The 18,278-nt window shown below is 46.3% G+C and overlaps 1 protein-coding gene across 5 annotated transcripts in view; it reads right to left on the bottom strand.

Moving 5' to 3' along the window:
• SBF2 (SET binding factor 2) overlaps positions 1–18,278 on the bottom strand; it is a 585,530-nt gene that overhangs the window by 378,385 nt on the left and 188,867 nt on the right. The window lies entirely within an intron of this gene.

Raw genomic sequence — 18,278 nt, 5'->3', positions numbered from 1 at the left:
CTACCCCAGGTCAGCACACAGGTGAAAATTAATAAGGGTTAATAGTGCTCACTCTAGGATTTTTTTAGGGCAGGGTTCTGAGCATTGAAGAGGGCACATTTTTATTTTGAAGGGCACATTTTTGATGACGCTTTGCGCACAAAGCATAGCGCATATGTTTATAGTTTTTGTACATACATTTTGCCCTTAGTAAATCATATACCCATGCATACATATAAGACACCTAACATCTGTACTGAGAAACATATTGTATATGTCCAGTCTTCTTGAAAGATCGGCTGTAGCATATACATAAGTAGATAATTATAAATGTCTGTTCCAGTGCTGAAGTAGTTATAATCCGTATGTGTTATAAAACAGAAAAGTTAAACAATGGGTTAAAATATATATGAAAAAAATAAGTCCGTTCTACTAGGGAAATACTGTAAACAGTACATGCTCACTGCTTACCCTGTTCTTTCCCTCTTTATCAGAGTGCTGTGTTATTTACAGTGCCTCCTCTGCCATCCAGTTGGCTAAGGATAGAAATTGTGTTCCAATTTCAGAGATGGGCAAGGAGTAGACGACAACATTGTAACATGCACTCTGACTGTCGCATTCTGTATACAAGGGGGCGATTTATGGTCCTGCAGGGTGCAATGAAAAAAGGGCAGGGTGCTTTTTCACATTTCAAAAATGGGCAGGGTGCAGCACCCTGCTGAAACAGCCTAGAAGGAACACTAGGTTAATAAGAAGCACATAAGTGCTATGTAAGTGATATGAAGTATATATTTTTATATTGGCCCTCATTCCGAGTTGATCGCTCGCAAGGCGATTTTAGCAGAGTTACACACGCTAAGCCGCCGCCTACTGGGAGTGAATCTTAGCTTCTTAAAATTGCGACCGATGTATTCGCAATATTGCGATTACAAACTACTTCGCAGTTTCAGAGTAGCTTCAGACTTACTCGGCATCTGCGATCAGTTCAGTGCTTGTCGTTCCTGGTTTGACGTCACAAACACACCCAGCGTTCGCTCAGACACTCCCCCGTTTCTCCGGCCACTCCTGCGTTTTTTCCGGAAACGGTAGCGTTTTTATCCACACGCCCATAAAACGCTGTGTTTCCGCCCAGTAACACCCATTTCCTGTCAATCACACTACGATCGCCGGAGCGAAGAAAAAGCCGTGAGTAAAAATACTATCTTCATTGTTAAATTACTTGGCGCAGTCGCAGTGCGAATATTGCGCATGCGTACTAAGCGGAATTTCACTGCGATGCGATGAAAATTACCGAGCGAACGACTCGGAATGAGGGCCATTATTTTTATCACACTTCACTTACATAGCACTTATGTGCTTCTTATTAACCCTTATTAATTTTCACCTGCGTGCTGACCTGGGGTAGCCGACCTGTGCCGACGTGATGGGGTCCTGCACCCCAGACCCATGCCTAGTATTAGGTACCCCCAGTGACGGAGCCGACTTGCCGATCGGCCTGGGGGCTTAACCCTATATCTGCAGATATACGTAACTAAGATCTCCGTATTATCTGATTATTATGTAGTATTATTTTTCACTTAGTGTGCATTAGGGAACACATTGTTTTTTCTTACACAGAATTATCCCTCCCTTTTAGCACCTGAGTGACATCACTATCTGATTGAGCAGCTTGCCAACATATGTGTATAAGGTGTATATGAAAGAAATTCATTCTGCATTTAGGCTTGGGTCCCATCCTGTAGATCTCTCATTATGGCATGCAAATATTTCAAAATATGGAAAAATCCAAAACACTTCTGGCCCCAAGCATTTTGGATATTGGAGACTCAACCTGTTTTTTAAAGTCATGGCAAACATGGGGAGGTGGTGGCACCATGTTTACAGTAATTCAAAAACAGCCAACCTTGGGGTCTCCAATGGTAGGAGTCTCAGAAGGCTCTAGTAACCAGAAGACTTCTTCCCACACAACTTACACTTGGAGCTTTTATTATATTGATCACACACCAGCTAACAGATATACCATATTTCAAAACATAAGGAGACAAAAGTCATCTCCGTGCACATGACAACATTTGGACAGAAACCCAGAAGCTCTGATCGAATTCTGGGAACAATCCACTGCAGGAGACAAACATGGTCCTGAATTTTATAGGGATGAAATGGATGGCAAGAGATAGATATATATATATATATATATATATATATATATATATATATATATATATATATATATATTGCTTAAAATATACAAAAAATTGAGTGTATGAATTAAGCTGACCATACACTACACCAACTTTCATCAAATGACAATCTGTAATGTTCTCCCAAAACCTAGAATACAGACAAAAAGCTTCAGTCAAATTGATTAAATTTGCTTGATATATAAACCACTGGGGGAACACTGCTATTTCCACTATATAACTAGTTAATTCTTAGACATCACAAACTGGGTACCAATTTAAGGCCATGCCGTCCCTTCACCTATAGATGTTACATACATAGTTCAAACATATAACCGCGCCCTGAATTTCTTTTGAACATAACTGGAGCATCTTGCAGTTGTTAAGGAATCTATGAAAGTATTAAATAAACATATTACAATATGCAGAGCAGAAACTGGGCCCAATAAAGACCACTGAGCTAATGCAATAACGTCTAATTATTTGGAGAGAAGCGGCGTAGGAATGCCTGGACAATTATACGCTGGAATTCCTTAAAGGAAATTAGTTCTACTTTCATCTGCTGTCCTTCAGGAAATTGCTGAGCTATAAGTAATTAAAGGGATTAATAGTTGACAAATACAGTTTTATAACAGTAATATCTAGATACAGTGATGGGAAAGTTCGGGCAGGCAGGACAAGCATCTGCTTTGAAGTTGAGCAGCAATAACGGGTTTTACATTTCTTTGAAAATATTTCAGCTTTGTGTTTGGACAACAGCAGCGGAGTTATGTAAATTCATTGGAAAAAGCTAAACAAACCCGGATGCCTGACTGACCCAGAGATACACTGTAGCAAAGCCACACCACCAGCCACCCGGTGTGTAATCCACATTATCACTGCAGACATACAGTACAGGTCTGCAGACTCCAGCTCGACAATCCCGCAAACACCTTTATATTTACATAGTCTCTCAGCAACTTCATGGATTCAGGGGGAAAATTTAAATCAAAATTGACTTTACATGAATGACTACTTGTACAATGCTAATAATGTTAATTTGAGAATGAATTCCATCCTTCCCTGGCACGCTTACAGAGATTATTGCTCATCCGTCACTTACAAAACACCGAGCCCCATACAAACTAGGGGTGTGGATCATTATTTCGACAGTGTCTAGGTCGACAGGGTTGGAAGGTCGACATGTGCTAGGTCGACATATCAAAAGGGTCATTGATGAGGTTGTCTGTACATGAAGGTCAATTTTGCCAATATCGTCTAAAACTGTATATTCGGGGTGGTGGCAGCATGACGTCAATGAACGTATCGTTTGCCCGGGAGTTCACGGGCAAACACTGACGATTTCGCTCATGGAGCATGTCTCCTAGTGTGTCCCCAGCTTAACAGACAATTTACAGTATCTACGATATACGCTAAAGATCCTCTGAATTCATTATTTCATTACCAAAATTCAATGCATGACACCTGCCCAACAGCAAATTTCCTGAATCCTTTCTCTGTATTCCATCATACTATGGCGGTATTACCGCTGCTAATAGGAGCACCGGGGGCTATCACATGTCGGCGTCCTTTTCCCCCGGTGCCGGCACTTATTGCGGATTTTGCTTAAGGTGCTTCAGATAAATCTTCCACCAGTCTCCAATCTCAGAGGGCTCTCCCAGTCCCTATGCACCTGCTCACCACAGTGTTCAGGCAAGCCTGGCATCACTACCCATCGGCAACTGAAGCACGCCTGGCACTGCGGAGAAGCCACAGCTCACTGCACATGCGTCTCTGCCCCCGGAGGGGTCCTGATCACCGCTGGCCGCAAAAAGATTGGGTAGCCCACTGTCGCCCTCACTCAGCGACTGCTCCTTCCCCGGGCTTCACCGTAGTAGCGAGGGGTGGTCCTCATGAACACCCACCCAGTGTGAAGTCCTGCAAGCAGCAGTTTTACCACGTCTATCTGTATTTCTCTCTCTCTACATAAACACACATATATACAGGATCCTGACGGCAGGAACCCGTCCGCCGTAATGCTGGCAGCAGGGCGAGCGTTAGAAAACCCCTTGCGGACTAGTTGCGCTCGCCACAGGTTTTATTCTCCCTCTATGGGTGTCGTGTACACCCACAGAGGTAGAATAGCCTGTGACCGCCAGGATCCTGACTAGCGGTAATTTAACCGCTTCCTGTTTTTTTTAAACTATAAAACAATTTTTTTTTTACATTTCAATTCCCGCATTATGTAAACAATAGCTACAGAATTTAAACTTTATTTTGCATTTTTGTTAAAATGTTATTGAATCATATTTAAAATAGCTATACATTTACATAGTTTAATACATAAATTAGTAACAATTTAAAAAAAAAATTATAATTAAAATGTATCATTTTGGGGACAATATTGGGAAAAAAATTAATAGCCAGTTAAATGGTTAAGAAACAAGGTAACCATCCGATATATATCTGTGCATTTTTGCAATGTAAAGAAGCAGCTTTAGTATATATCCAGTGCTATTTTATAGACAGATTTGTCATGATATATTGGAAAAAAACATTTTCTTTTTAAAATTTGTTTTCAAATCTTTATTTTATATTTTTTTTTATTTTTTTTACAAGTTTACTTTCTGATACTCCACATTAAATACTCTGCACCTGTCCTAGTTTAACATTGGGTGGCGTAAAAAGGGCAAGTGAGGTGTCTGAGGCATATAAAGAGGTATAAATCGGCCTCTAGTTGGCATATAATTAGATCAGGAATCAAAGTCGGGAACATTCTGAATGGAGGTCCAGGAGCTGAAGATCTATAAACCCAATGAACATCCTTTGCACTGAATGTGTTTGCTGGATGCATTTTAGAGGCATTGTAGAGCTTCGCTTCCAGGATTCCATCTCATTGAAGGGGTTACTGGGATGTGTGTGTCAATATTGCTAGCTGGATCTCACTGTGACTCTTCATTTTCTAGTTCCCAGAGGCTTCATCAATCTGATGGAGTCCACAGCTGCCCAAAAACTTTTATGATCTGTGCGAGAATTATTCAAAAAGCCAAAATTCCATGAAGAAAAGAGAAAAATGAAATAACGCTCCAAAATCTATTTCTACAGGCCAAGATGAGAATGTGTTTACTGGCCAATGAAAAACCTCCTGTTTCTGCTGTCATGGTGTACGATGATGAGTCATTTATTATACTGTATGGATGGTTACTTTGCACATAGAATATAGGCTTTTACAAGTCTTACCCCAGTGAAAATTCAGTAGCCTGCCAGACAAATCTAGTTGGTCATTAAGTGTAGATAAACAAGGATCTACACCTCGAAAGTCTGTTCCCGAGAGAGCATTCTTGGCAACAAAGATAGTTGCGTCTGGGGTTGCTGAAGCTCAGAAATTTATGTCAGACTTCATCTTCTCATGAAATGCAGGTGGACAGTTCAGAGCGGCAACTAGAAGGGGGTTTGGGGTTCACATGCCCTGGGCGCTGGATCTAACGGGGCACCGAGACAGTTACTCTGCATCCCCTCCCCCCTCCTCTCAGCCCCTGCTGTATGTACCCTCTCCCCAGCACCACAAATGTGGACTTCTGCAAAGCCCTCCAGCAAGTAGACGATTAATGAATAGGGCGGGGCGGTGACCACTGACTCACCAGTTGATTGGTCTGGTAGTGGTCATGCCCCCTTTTTATTACCAGAGCACTAGTCAGTGGCCACGCACATGATGTCTGCTCCCAGCCTGGTTCCCTAGTGCCTTACCCTACCCGCCGGGCAGCTCCACCAGAGGACGGCAGCGGTGAGAGGATGCAGCAGCAGCAGCAGCCATCCATCAATCCGGGCACTGAGGTGAGGTCTTTATACTCAAGCTGCAGCCTCCAAAGTGCAGTTCTAGGTCCTGTAGTCCTACAGCACCTGGCCATCCAGGCCCCCCCTGGATCAGACTGGTTACTGAGGGTAGCTGGTGCACTCAGACAAGTGTGCCCAGCACTGATGTAACACAGACCTGCTCCATGAGCCCACACTGCTACACTGTACACACCAGGCTGGGTATAAGAAGACTGATCAGGGTGCAGAGCTGCTGCTGAAGCTCTTGTTGAGACCCCAACATGTTCAATAACGTGGCTAACCGTGGTCTGCAGCGTGGGCTGGCAAAGTTATATGCAGAATCTTATGCACGGTCTGTCCACTCGTTCAGCATATTTGCAATTGACATCTGCTTTGATTGGTGCTTCCCACATGCAAATCAGTGTCCGTGGTAACGCTCCAACCTAAACTTGCGTGGGTTTCCCCTGGGTACTCTGGTATCCTCCCACAATCCAAAAATATACTGGCAGGTTAATTGGCTCCCGACACAATTAACCCTAACGTGTGTGTGTACGTGTACACGGGCAAACTAGATGGGCCGAGTGGTTCTTATGTGTTGTCAAAGTCAGATGACGTGCAAGAAGTTGGACGTACTGTAGATCCAGCAAACCAGCGAGAAGTCATTCAAACTCCACCCAAAGCTCTTGGAGGGGGGGGGGGAGGCTGCGGGGATTAGCCTGTAACGTGGCATTTCAGATGCAAATACAGTCACAGTCACACACAGAACACAGGCATGCCGCCTTATCATACAAGAAGTTGCTGGTGTGTCCTTCCTATTACATTAGTTTGCATCTAAAAGATACAATTTTGCGGGGGGGGAAAAGCAAAATAAGACGCTTGGCACTACCTAGTCCCGCCACGGCACGACTTCAAGGGCTGCTTAGCGTGAGTGCAGCAAGGATGTAACAGGACACATCTGTAACATGAAACTATGCTCGAGTATACAAGTGCTATATAAACCTACGTGAATAACATTTATGGAAAGCTAAACTGAACCTCATAAATCTCATTAAACCATGTTCTGAAGGCCCATCTTCATATTGAGTGAGCGCCAGAGGCTTGCTATGTGTACTCTGAAGAGACACATAATGTAGACGGTATAATATGTCCCAAGAGTCTAATATTTAACTAAAACATTCATTTAATTCATGCGATAATGGCTACATTCACTTTGAGTGAACAGAGGAAAGTTTTGCACAGACGGTATATTGTACAATCCTGTTTAGTCGGTATCCTTAATTTTAGTTGTAAATTGTTCATATACTCTATAAAAAAAAAAAGTGTCTTACATGGAAACATTGCAAAGAGAGAATTACCGGACACTTCAAAGAAAATGGGGCAATTACCAGTCACAAATCTGTGTAGCCCAGCATTCAATCTGTGCTGCTCACCTAGTCTGTTATACCTACCCATATTGCTGCTAACTTTACATGCATTAACAGTGCTTTACACACGCACACACATATATATATATATATATATACATACATACATACATACATACATACACACATACATACATACATACACACATACACACACACACACACACAGTGATCCATGCTTCATTTCTAAGCAAGCTGACTAGTTAAGCATGGATCTCTCCGTGTGTATGCCCCATAGCGACAGCAATGCGCGGCCCCGCGCGTCGCTATCACCGGAGTTAGACTGCACCTGCATGCAGGCACAATCCAGTTACATCGCTCACTTCACCGCTGGGTGAAGTGAGCGTCCCCCCTCGCTCTGCACACAGCGCGCTGTGTGCGGAGCGTTCTGAGATAGATCACTCAGCACACATCTCCCTGTGTGTACCCCCTTACGTTATGTTTGGAGATAGAAAGTCAGTGACACAGCATTGCCTTAGGGCATGGCCAAGATGGGTGTTGTGACAAGTGCCTAATTAAAGGCAAGATAATGACAATAAAATGTAAAAACGTTCTCTCCATCATGAGAGGAATACCCTGCAGCATCTGTGCCTAGATACCACAGGGGTTATTCTAGCTATGCTACAGGGTGTTTACTTGTATGTGCCCTGTATATCTCCACACCAGCCTTCAATGTGCCGACTGCAGCCTCCGCACCAGCCTTCAATGTGCCGACTGCAGCCTCCGCACCAGCCTTCAATGTGCCGACTGCAGCCTCCGCACCAGCCTTCAATGTGCCGACTGCAGCCTCCGCACCAGCCTTCAATGTGCCGACTGCAGTCTACGCACCAGCCTTCAATGTGCCGACTGCAGCCTCCGTACCAGCCTTTAATGTGCCGACTGCAGCCTCTCACCAGCCTTCAATGTGCCGACTGCAGCCTCCACACCAGCCTTCATTGTGCCGACTGCAGCCTCCGCACCAGCCTTCAATGTCAATTACAAAACACATCAGCCACATCAAACAAGAAACACTAGACACTGTGTATTTATTTGTTTCAAATTAAACATTCGGAAAAAAAATAAGATTTTACTTACCGATAAATCTATTTCTCGTAGTCCGTAGTGGATGCTGGGGACTCCGTCAGGACCATGGGGATTAGCGGCTCCGCAGGAGACAGGGCACAAAAATAAAGCTTTAGGATCAGGTGGTGTGCACTGGCTCCTCCCCCTATGACCCTCCTCCAAGCCTCAGTTAGGATACTGTGCCCGGACGAGCGTACACAATAAGGAAGGATTTTGAATCCCGGGTAAGACTCATACCAGCCACACCAATCACACCGTACAACTTGTGATCTGAACCCAGTTAACAGTATGACAAACGTAGGAGCCTCTGAACAGACGGCTCACAACAATAACAACCCGATTTTTTTGTAACAATAACTATGTACAAGTATTGCAGACAATCCGCACTTGGGATGGGCGCCCAGCATCCACTACGGACTACGAGAAATAGATTTATCGGTAAGTAAAATCTTATTTTCTCTGACGTCCTAAGTGGATGCTGGGGACTCCGTCAGGACCATGGGGATTATACCAAAGCTCCCAAACGGGCGGGAGAGTGCGGATGACTCTGCAGCACCGAATGAGAGAACTCCAGGTCCTCTTTAGCCAGGGTATCAAATTTGTAGAATTTTACAAACGTGTTCTCCCCCGACCACGTAGCTGCTCGGCAGAGTTGTAATGCCGAGACCCCCCGGGCAGCCGCCCAGGATGAGCCCACTTTCCTTGTGGAATGGGCCTTGACAGATTTTGGTTGTGGCAAGCCTGCCACAGAATGTGCAAGTTGAATTGTGCTACAAATCCAACGAGCAATCGTCTGCTTAGAAGCAGGAGCACCCAGCTTGTTGGGTGCATACAATATAAACAGCGAGTCAGACTTTCTGACTCCAGCCGTTCTTGAAATATATATTTTCAATGCCCGGACCACGTCCAACAACTTGGAATCCTCCAAATCGTTAGTAGCCGCAGGCACCACAATAGGCTGGTTCAGGTGAAACGCTGACACCACCTTAGGCAGAAAATGAGGACGCGTCCGCAGTTCTGCCCTGTCCGAATGGAAAATCAGATATGGGCTTTTATAGGATAAAGCCGCCAATTCTGACACTCTCCTGGCTGAAGCCAGGGCCAGTAGCATGGTTACTTTCCATGTAAGATATTTCAAATCCGCCGATTTGAGTGGCTCAAACCAATGGGATTTGAGAAAATCCAAAACTACATTAAGGTCCCACGGAGCCACTGGGGGCACAACCGGGGGCTGTATATGTAGTACTCCTTTTACAAAAGTCTGGACTTCAGGAACTGAAGCCAATTCTTTCTGGAAGAAAATCGACAGGGCCGAAATTTGAACCTTAATGGACCCCAATTTGAGGCCCATAGACAATCCTGTTTGCAGGAAATGTAGGAATCGACCCAATTGAAATTCCTCCGTGGGGGCCTTCCTGGCCTCACACCACGCAACATATTTTCTCCAAATGCGGTGATAATGTTGTGCAGTCACCTCCTTCCTGGCTTTTACCAGTGTAGGAATGACCTCTTCCGGAATGCCTTTTTCCCTTAGAATTCGGCGTTCAACCGCCACGCCGTCAAACGCAGCCGCGGTAAGTCTTGGAATAGACACGGTCCCTGCTGAAGCAGGTCCCGTCTTAGAGGTAGAGGCCACGGATCCTCCGTGAGCATCTCTTGAAGTTCCGGGTACCAAGTTCTTCTTGGCCAATCCGGAGCCACGAGTATCGTTCTTACTCCCCTTTGCCGTATAATTCTCAGTACTTTTGGTATGAGAGGCAGAGGAGGGAACACATACACTGACTGGAACACCCACGGTGTTACCAGAGCGTCCACAGCTATTGCCTGAGGGTCTCTTGACCTGGCGCAATACCTGTCCAGTTTTTTGTTGAGGCGGGACGCCATCATATCCACCTTTGGTTTTTCCCAACGGTTCACAATCATGTGGAAGACTTCTGGATGAAGTCCCCACTCTCCCGGGTGTAGATCGTGTCTGCTGAGGAAGTCTGCTTCCCAGTTGTCCACTCCCGGAATGAACACTGCTGACAGTGCTATCACATGATCTTCCGCCCAGCGAAGAATCCTTGCAGCTTCTGCCATTGCTGTCCTGCTTCTTGTGCCGCCCTGTCTGTTTACGTGGGCGACTGCCGTGATGTTGTCCGACTGGATCAACACCGGCTGACCCTGAAGCAGGGGTTTTGCCAGACTTAGAGCATTGTAAATCGCTCTTGGCTCCAGTATATTTATGTGAAAAGACATCTCCAGGCTTGACCATACTCCCTGGAAGTTTCTTCCCTGTGTGACCGCTCCCCAGCCTCTCAGACTGGCATCCGTGGTCACCAGGACCCAGTCCTATGCCGAATCTGCGGCCCTCTAACAGATGAGCACTCTGCAACCACCACAGAAGAGACACCCTTGTCCGTGGTGATAAGGTTATCCGCTGGTGCATCTGCAGATGCGATCCGGACCATTTGTCCAACAGATCCCACTGAAAAGTTCGTGCGTGGAATCTGCCGAATGGAATCGCTTCGTAAGAAGCCACCATCTTTCCCAGGACTCTTGTGCATTGATGAACAGACACTTTTCCTGGTTTTAGGAGGTTCCTGACAAGTTTGGATAACTCCTTGGCTTTCTCCTCCGGAAGAAACACCTTTTTCTGAACCGTGTCCAGAATCATTCCCAGGAACAGCAGACGTGTTGTCGGTGTCAACTGAGATTTTGGAAAATTCAGAATCCACCCGTGTTGTTGCAGCACTAATTGGGTTAGTGCTACTCCGTCCTCCAGCTGTTCTCTGGACCTTGCCCTTATCAGGAGATCGTCCAAGTAAGGGATAATTAATACGCCTCTTCTTCGAAGAAGAATCATCATTTCGGCCATTACCTTGGTAAAGACCCGAGGTGCCGTGGACAATCCAAACGGCAGCGTCTGAAACTGATAATGACAGTTTTGCACCACGAACCTGAGGTACCCTTGATGTGAAGGGCAAATTGGGACATGCAGGTAAGCATCCTTTATGTCCAGGGACACCATAAAGTCCCCTTCTTCCAGATTCGCTATCACTGCTCTGAGTGACTCCATCTTGAATTTGAATTTCTGTATGTACAGGTTCAAAGATTTCAGATTTAGAATAGGTCTTACCGAGCCGTCCGGCTTCGGTACCACAAATAGCGTGGAGTAATACCCTTTTCCTTGTTGTAGGAGGGGTACCTTGACTATCACCTGCTGAGAAAACAGCTTGTGAATGGCTTCCAATACCGTCGCCCTGTCTGAGGGAGAAGTTGGCAAAGCAGACTTTAGGAACCGGCGAGGGGGAGACTTCTCGAATTCCAACCTGTAACCCTGAGATACTACCTGCAGGATCCAGGGGTCCACCTGTGAGCAAGCCCACTGTGCGCTGAAATTCTTGAGTCGACCCCCCACCGCTCCTGAGTCCGCTTGTAAAGCCCCAGCGTCATGCTGAGGGCTTTGCAGAACCCTGGGAGGGCTTCTGTTCCTGGGCAGGGGCAGCTTGCTGTCCTCTCTTACCCCTTCCTCTGCCCCGGGGCAGATATGACTGTCCTTTTGCCCGCTTGTTCTTATAGGACCGAAAGGACTGCGGCTGAAAAGACGGTGTCTTTTTCTGTTGGGAGGGGGTCTGAGGTAAAAAGGTGGATTTTCCGGCAGTTGCCGTGGCCACCAGATCCGATAGACCGACGCCAAATAATTCCTCCCCTTTATACGGCAATACTTCCATATGTCGTTTAGAATCCGCATCACCTGACCACTGTCGCGTCCATAAACTTCTTCTGGCAGATATGGACATCGCATTTACTCTCGATGCCAGAGTGCAAATATCCCTCTGAGCATCTCGCATATAAAGAAAAGCATCCTTTAATTGCTCTATAGTCAATAAAATACTGTCCCTATCCAGGGTATCAATATTTTCAGTCAGGGAATCCGACCAGACCACCCCAGCACTGCACATCCAGGCTGAGGCGATGGCTGGTCGCAGTATAACACCAGTATGTGTGTATATACTTTTTAGGGTAGTTTCCAGCCTCCTATCAGCTGGATCCTTGAGGGCGGCCGTATCAGGAGACGGTAACGCCACTTGTTTTGATAAGCGTGTGAGCGCCTTATCCACCCTAGGGGGTGTTTCCCAGCGCGCCCTAACCTCTGGCGGGAAAGAGTATAATGCCAATAACTTTTTTGAAATTAGCACTTTTCTATCTGGGTTAACCCACGCTTCATCACATACATCATTCAATTCCTCTGATTCAGGAAAAACTACAGGTAGTTTTTTCACCCCCCACATAATACCCCTTTTTGTGGTACTTGCAGTATCAGAGATATGCAAAGCCTCCTTCATTGCCGTGATCATATAACGTGTGGCCCTACTTGAAAATACGTTTGTTTCTTCACCGTCGACACTAGATTCAGTGTCCGTGTCTGGGTCTGTGTCGACCGACTGAGGTAAAGGGCGTTTTACAGCCCCTGACGGTGTCTGAGACGCCTGGGCAGGTACCAACTGGTTTTCCGGCCGTCTCATGTCGTCAACTGATTTTTGTAATGTGCTGACATTATCACGTAATTCCATAAACAAAGCCATCCATTCCGGTGTCGACTCCCTGGGGGGTGACATCACCATTATCGGCAATTGCTCTGCCTCCACACCAACATCGTCCTCATACATGTCGACACACACGTACCGACACAGCAGACACACAGGGAATGCTCTTATCGAAGACAGGACCCCACTAGCCCTTTGGGGAGACAGAGGGAGAGTTTGCCAACACACACCCAAGCGCTATAATATATATGGGAACAACCTTATATAAGTGTTGTATCCTTATAGCAGCTTAAATATATAAAATATCGCCAAAAAAAGTGCCCCCCCTCTCTGTTTTACCCTGTTTCTGTAGTGCAGTGCAGGGGAGAGTCCTGGGAGCCTTCCTCACAGCGGAGCTGAGCAGGAAAATGGCGCTGTGTGCTGAGGAGAATAAGCCCCGCCCCCTATTCCGGCGGGCTTTTCTCCTGGAGTTTGAGATATCTGGCATGAGTTTAATACATCCATATAGCCTCAAGGGCTATATGTGATGTATTTTTTAGCCATAAAAGGTATTATACATTGCTGCCCAGGGCGCCCCCAGCAGCGCCCTGCACCCTCCGTGACCTATGGTGTGAAGTGTGTGACAACAATGGCGCACAGCTGCAGTGCTGTGCGCTACCTTCATGAAGACTGAAAAGCCTTCTGCCGCCGGTTTCTGGACCTTCAATCTTCAGCATCTGCAAGGGGGGTCGGCGGCGCGGCTCCAGGACGAACCCCAGGGTGAGACCTGTGTTCCGACTCCCTCTGGAGCTAATGGTGTCCAGTAGCCTAAGAAGCCAATCCATCCTGCACGCAGGTGAGTTGAACTTCTCTCCCCTAAGTCCCTCGATGCAGTGAGCCTGTTGCCAGCAGGACTCACTGAACATAAAAAACCTAAAAACTTTTTCTAAGCAGCTCCTTAAGAGAGCCACCTAGATTGCACCCTGCTCGGACGGACACAAAAACCTAACTGAGGCTTGGAGGAGGGTCATAGGGGGAGGAGCCAGTGCACACCACCTGATCCTAAAGCTTTATTTTTGTGCCCTGTCTCCTGCGGAGCCGCTAATCCCCATGGTCCTGACGGAGTCCCCAGCATCCACTTAGGACGTCAGAGAAATATATTTTATATTCTTCCTAGACTCAGTCATTTTCCTATGACTGTAAAATGGGGTATTATATGGTTAATGAGAAGTGTGCCCTATTTGAGTTTCAGAGATGGGCATAAGCTGAGGCTTCCTTGAATGCGTTTGCTCCTGAAATAAACTGTGGTGGGGGCAGGATTTGGATTTGAACAGTGATCATGTGATCCACAACAAGGTTATTTTACACATTGCTAGAAAAAAGGTCAAGGTGTAATATAAAGGGATGTTTCCCCCCTCACCCAACCACCAGCGCTTCATCACTTGTGTTGTGCTCCTGTAACAGGATCTACATAATAGTCTTGGTGGTGGATAATAACACGGTGATAGAGGTCACCATTACCATATGCAGGCCATTTGTCCCAATGAGATACTGAATTAGATGCACATGGCATCATTTCTGTCACGCCACTGCACCTGAAAACCGCAGCAATATGTATTTATTACCAGGCAATATGATCCTTGTCTGAAGCCAAATACCCAAGGACCATTCATTCTACCTTCAGGGCTCCTTTTGGGGTTTTTTTTTGTTATCTGACTCACTCTCTTCAGTCAGAGGAGCTTGAACGCCAGTTAGTAATCTTCCAGGATTGTGTGTGTGCCAATCAGAAAAGCTTGCTTTGCCAATCTGTAAGGGGTTACCCTCTGTGCCGACCATCTTCCATCATGTAACCATCGGAACAGTGGACCCGATACACCACGGCACAAATTGTACCAGTCATAGTACTGCTAGAGTTGCCCGTTGGTTATACTGCTGTGTGCATTGGTATTTACAACACTAAAACAAAGATCAATTCTAGAAATTTGAACAGTTTAAGACTGCAGTGACCAGAGTATGGTGATAGAGCCTTATAGCGAGGACAGTGCAGTACATGCCCCATTTCTGTCACATTTTCCTTCTCCTAGACTGACAGCACTACATCGATGACAAGGCTCTGATTCCCACGTGGTTTTTTTTCACATATGAAAATGTGCTGATTCAGTCAAAATATCCTTGTGTAGAAAACCTTCAACTAATGTAATTAACATCACATCAGCCGGTAAGACAGCATGCCATAGAATCCACATCAGCCGGTAAGACGGCATGCCACAGAATCCACATCAGCCGGTAAAACGGCATGCCACAGAATCCACATCAGCCGGTAAGACAGCATGCCACAGGATCCACATCAGCCAGTAAGACGGCATGCCACAGGATCCACTTCAGCCGGTAAGACGGCATGCCAAAGGATCCACATCAGCTGGTAAGACGGCATGCCACAGGATCCACATCAGCCGGTAAGACGGCATGCCACAGGATCCACATCAGCCGGTAAGACGGCATGCCACAGGATCCACATCAGCCGGTAAGACGGCATGCCACAGGATCCACATCAGCCGGTAAGACGGCATGCCACAGGATCCACATCAGCCGGTAAGACGGCATGCCACAGGATCCACATCAGCCGGTAAGATGGCATGCCACAGAATCCACATCAGCCGGTAAGACGGCATGCCACAGGATCCACATCAGCCGGTAGATGGCATGCCACAGAATCCACATCAGCCGGTAGATGGCATGCCAGAAAATCCACATCAGCTGGTAGATGGCATGCCAGAAAATCCACATCAGCTGGTAGATGGCATGCCAGAGAATCCACATCAGCCCGTAGGTGGCATGCTAGAGAATCCACGTCAGCCAGTAGGTGGCATGCTAGAGAATCCATGTCAGCCAGTAGGTGGCATGCTAGAGAATCCACGTCAGCCAGTAGATGGCATGCCAGAGAATCCACATCAGCCAGTAGGTGGCATGCCACAGGATCCACATCAGCCAGAAGGTGGCATACCATAGAATCCACATCAGTTGGTAGGCTACAAGTTACAGTAGCACCATCTAATTTAAGTTCCTCTAGTGCAGGGGAGGCTTGGGCTTGCTAGGAGTTGTAGTTTATAAATGCTCTAAAACCATGGGTGGCCACTGCTCTACATGCAATACTTGCAGCGTGTTTACCGGCAGCTCAGTAGAAATGGTAATTATACGATGTCTGAGGCTGCATTGTATATGAGGCAGGTTGTTTATAGTCACATTAAACAGAGTTTGGCAATACTCAGTACTGGGCACAGACTTTATACTCTGTGCGCTCACACACGTAACCAGACTATGTGCCCGCCAGAAACACTTGGAGATTTAAGTCTCTGGAAAAAAACAAAATGGTGGTGTACCAAAATGAGAAATAACGTCTGCTCTGGTTTCTTAGGAGAAGAGTAAATGTTCTATACAGATTTCACATAGATCCTACATGGCTACATCCACCACCTTAATGGGTTCTGTCAGATAAAAGCTATAAGCGGAGACACAATTTGGAAAGGATAGCAAAAAACTGGCTTTAAGTGAAAACACCTGCGCTGTAAAGAAGGACTATGCACTCTGGTTTATTTGTACACATGGACAAGGCCAGTTATGTAATAGAAGCTTAACCGACTGACGTGAGAACATTTTGACCAGTTGTAGATTCCATGTGGCCAAGTTATTCAGTAGGAGTCGCAGATGCTGCTAAAAAGCAGAATCAGCAACTGCTTCTATAGCATGATGGGGGTAAGAGGAAACAAAACCGGGAGGTGGTGCCACAGGGAAACGCGTCCGGTCATGCCGCTGCCTCACCTTTGGACAATTTAAGCCAGAGATCCAGATAACATTAGTGCCCTCTAAGTCGCAGCTAGTGGATACAGCCGCACGCTGAACGTGCCACCGCTGACACTTCACAGAGCTTGCATCAGGTGTCACCAACGCTACGATCAGCCATCAGATACTATCTTACTGTCTGATACCGCCGATGTTGTAATCAGCCACCGCACACCAATGTACTATTTGCTGGTCTACTCCCCCACTTTCCCTTCTCCTCATATGTGTCCTTCCAGTCTCTCTCTCACCTGAGCCCCCTTCCTGTCTCTCATCTGTCTCCACCCCCCCCCAGCTGTCTTATCTGTCCCACCTCCACAGTCAGTCTTATTTCTGCTCCCATGCCCAGTCTCTCTCATCTCTGTACATCCAATACAGTGCTGGGGAAGAACAGAGGCGGTGTCAGGCTGCCAGTGAGAGCTGGGATATGAGGGGGGTGGGGGCGTTGGCTCCTCCAGTTCTCACTGCACTCCTTGCTAGACGACACAGAAGCGGATTATATTTTACACTGCTAGTGGCCAGTACATATTGCAATAGTACAATAAAATGAAGACCAAAAACAACATCAGATAATATAGTCACAATCAGCATATTACAGAAGTGCAGACTGCTGGTAAAAGAAACACGCACGCACTCACACGCACGCAACATAACTTCTTCCAATAAAGTGTCAAAAAATTAAGCAAACTTTTACATTTATATACATGACAAAGTTTTTTGCAACGATCAGGTCACTACTGCGCAGGCGCATCGTACGGGTACAAAGCGGATCATTGCTGAGCGATGGATTTAACAAAGAATCCATTCACACAGCCGTTCGCAAGGAGACTGACAGGAAGAAGGCGTTTATGGGTGTCAACTGACCGTTTTCTGGGAGTGTTTGGGAAAACGCAGGCGTGTCCAGGCGTTTGCAGGGCGGGTGTCTGACGTCAATTCCGCACACGAACAGGCTGAAGTGATCGCAAGAGCTGAGTAAGTTCAAACCTACTCAGAAAACTTGCAAAGCAAAAATACAGTCCCCCATAGGCCGCAACTATCTGTTTGCAGTGCTGCAAAAAATAGCTACCGAGCGATCAACTCAGAATGACCCCCAAAGTTACGTCAATCAAGAATAGAGAGAGATTCTCCAATAAGTTTAGATCCCAAGAATGTGAGGCTGTCACTCCATTGAGCCTGTAACAGCCACACATACAGATATTCACACTGAAGAGAAATGCACAAAAACGTTGTTTATCATCAAAATGACCAAAAATAAATGGCCTGAGGATTTATTTGTTGAATAGTGAGAAGCTTTTCTTCCTTAAAGATTTACAAGGGATGCCTTGCTTAGACGGACAAGAAGCAGGACAGGAAATCTGGAGAGAGATCTTTATACAACTCCGCTGGCAAACACCGGCATTCAGAGTCCTCCCCTGCCCTGTACGGCTGTGTACCGGGCGACTCCAACAACCGCAGTGCTAGCAGAGTTCTGACAGCAATGCAAGCTGATGAACAGA

The sequence above is a fragment of the Pseudophryne corroboree genome, chromosome 11 (genome assembly GCF_028390025.1).
Source record: "Pseudophryne corroboree isolate aPseCor3 chromosome 11, aPseCor3.hap2, whole genome shotgun sequence".
Taxonomy (NCBI): domain Eukaryota; kingdom Metazoa; phylum Chordata; class Amphibia; order Anura; family Myobatrachidae; genus Pseudophryne; species Pseudophryne corroboree.
The sequence above is the reverse complement of the archived record's forward strand: the minus strand, read 5'-3'. Positions and strand labels throughout refer to the sequence as shown.